We start from the raw sequence: 2,618 nt of genomic DNA, 5'->3' as shown, positions 1-2,618 counted from the left end.
TCAATAAAGAGAAATGTAATTTTGTGTAAAGTTCTCTGTTTTATCTTTCATAATAAAGAGCAGTTGATGAAACAGGAAGTGAATTATCTGAAGATTAAAGACAGTTTAACACAAACACTAATCAGACTTTCAGGGTCAGGAAATGTCACTGAATCTGTTTCTGTTAGTATGAAATTAATTATTATAAATTTATAATGAACTGGCTTGTTTGCCTTGCAGTGTCTTCAGATGCAGTCAACTATCCTGCAGTAGAGAAACTGTGAAATGAACTCAGATTTCCTGACAAACAGGCAAAGATGACCAGCAGAGATTCAGCACAATATATCGATCCAACACCAAGTAAATAGGGAATATTAACAATACCAATACTGATTATTTTAGAAGGATTCATAATCAAACTTCAGATACTTGGGCGTTTTTGTGTGGTTATTATTATTATTATTTGATAATTATTTGAATTATTTAAACATTAATGAGTTAAATCCTAAGGCAGAATTCAGATAAAGTTTAAGCAAAATACAATAATGACATATAATGATAAACAATAGAAAAATAAACTAATTTGTGTGCATAGATTTCTAAATGAACAAAGTGTGAAAGAATGATCAGTGGAGGGCAAATCAAATTCATTTAACAATATTGTTGAGAAACTACAATGCAAAAAAAAAAGAGGGAAACTGAAACTGAAACTGCAGTATTGATTTTATCTCCCTGGTATCGACCTGATATTGAAACTGACTTGGTATCAATAATATTTTTTATTGAGCCACCCACCTCTAATGATCAGATAAAAGAAAAATAAATAGAAAATATTTTTAATTTTTGGAGGGAAAAGGCTAAATAAATCACGTTAAAGTAAAAATCCCAGCTGTACATTGCTTCATTTTTTCATGTTATTTGTCAGAATTAATCCGACCAATGACTTAATTCATGAGCCGAATAAAGTAAAAGTTTATGGAAGATGTTGTGGTTTAAAGGTGAAACAGGAAATCTTTCAGCAACAGGTGGAAACTGATGAAAATGTTTTATTTTAGTTGGATTTCAAACGGAGTCTGGTTTCACAGAGGAACTTTGAGCCTGCGCCCATAGCGGACCTGCGGTATGGATGATCACCTGGATCCGGAGGTCCTGTGTGTTGGGATCGGGCAGGCGGCCGGTTCCGATGGTCCATTCGGGTCTGTGCGCGCGGCAGAACCCAGCTTGTCTCCTGCTGCTTTCTGATTGGCTCACGCTTCAGTTCCTCCTGAGGAAATCACTCCTTTTATAGTTAACGGCGCTGCGTGCCGCCGGTTTCCGGGTTGACTCTCACCAGCATGTAGAGGAGGCGGGCCGCCGGGAGACACCTGGAGCACCGCGGGCACATCGGGCCATCGATCCGCTCCGCACTCATCGATCAGCGATCAGTGAAGGTGAGCGCGGCGCGGCGCGGCCGGGGCCGGGAGGGGAGGGGATGGAGGCGGCGGGGTCCGGGCCGGAGGTGGGGGTTAGATCTCAGGGTGGATCCTGACTGATCAGACATGTCAGGTCCTGCAGACCGCTGCTGCTGCTGCTGCTGCTGCTGCTGCTGCTGGAGGAGCAGAACCTGCAGCAGAACTGTGAGGTTCCGATGCATGTTCTGACCCACATGGAGGTTCCGATCTGAGATCAGATATTGAGAATAAAATCCTCCAAATCCTGGCGCCTCTCTGCAGGTTCGACTCTGTTTACCCGCAACCAGCAGCGGGACTCATTTCCGTTTTCACTCCGTTCAGACTGTCAGAGCCGTCAGCGGGGAGGCCCGACAAATCTGGGGCTGAGCGCGGCTCCGTCCAGGGGCGATGCGAGGAAACCTGCGGCCGGGGGGCTCTGGCCCCCAAGGCATTAATGTTTTAACTAGACATGGGACTTGATTAAACTTTTTAATCAAATAAGTCTGAAATTAATTAATTACATTTTAATCGAAATCTATATATTGACAACATAAACATCCAATACAAAAAACAATTTTCTGGTAAATTATTGAATAAATCTGTTCTTCAGCCATCAGAAGTGTTTTTCCATCCATTCAGTTTTCCAGAGTTTCAGGAAGCCCCAACCATTCATGGAGCTTCTTTAGAAATCTGGACTGTGGACGCTAACATTAGCATTACCTGCTACATGTTTAGCATTGAGATGCTATTTTAGGGTTGAATAGCTTCACTGACAGGCTAGCTCCTTAAAAAAGAAAAAAATGATTAATTGGGCTACATTTTGTACTTACTAAAATCTATGTAATGAATCAAAATTCATGCATTCAATTCTCAGCCTTTGTCTTTATAAGATGTTTGCAATATATTAAAATATGAGCATTGTTTTATCTTTCAGTAGGTTGAAACCTGAAATTCTGGACACAAAAATATAGCAACAAAAAGCACAAAAAAACACTGTTTAATATTCTCTCTGCTTTTCTAGTTAAATTTTAAACTTACTTATATTAATACGTAAACTGGGCGGATATGAAGAACTGATGTTGCTCATTTCCATCTTATGTTTAAGGGTCATGTGACCTCTGCTTGGTCATGTGACAGTGATGCAGATTGTGGGGAATTTAACTGAAGCAGAAGAGCAGAGTCAGCAATATATATATATATATATATATA

At 40.4% G+C, this 2,618-nt stretch overlaps 1 protein-coding gene across 1 annotated transcript in view; it reads left to right on the top strand.

Moving 5' to 3' along the window:
• The first annotated feature begins 1,043 nt into the window (after positions 1 to 1,043).
• The window catches only part of LOC103156131 (protein FAM49B-like), a 12,618-nt gene continuing 11,043 nt past the window's right edge, over positions 1,044 to 2,618 (top strand). The window contains exon 1 of the mRNA XM_007578067.2: positions 1,044 to 1,409. The gene's annotated coding sequence lies outside the window, so the exon portion shown is untranslated. The remainder of the gene's footprint in view (positions 1,410 to 2,618) is intronic.

This window comes from Poecilia formosa, unplaced genomic scaffold (assembly GCF_000485575.1).
Source record: "Poecilia formosa unplaced genomic scaffold, Poecilia_formosa-5.1.2 Scaffold466, whole genome shotgun sequence".
NCBI classification, from domain to species: Eukaryota; Metazoa; Chordata; class Actinopteri; order Cyprinodontiformes; family Poeciliidae; genus Poecilia; species Poecilia formosa.
The sequence above is the reverse complement of the archived record's forward strand: the minus strand, read 5'-3'. Positions and strand labels throughout refer to the sequence as shown.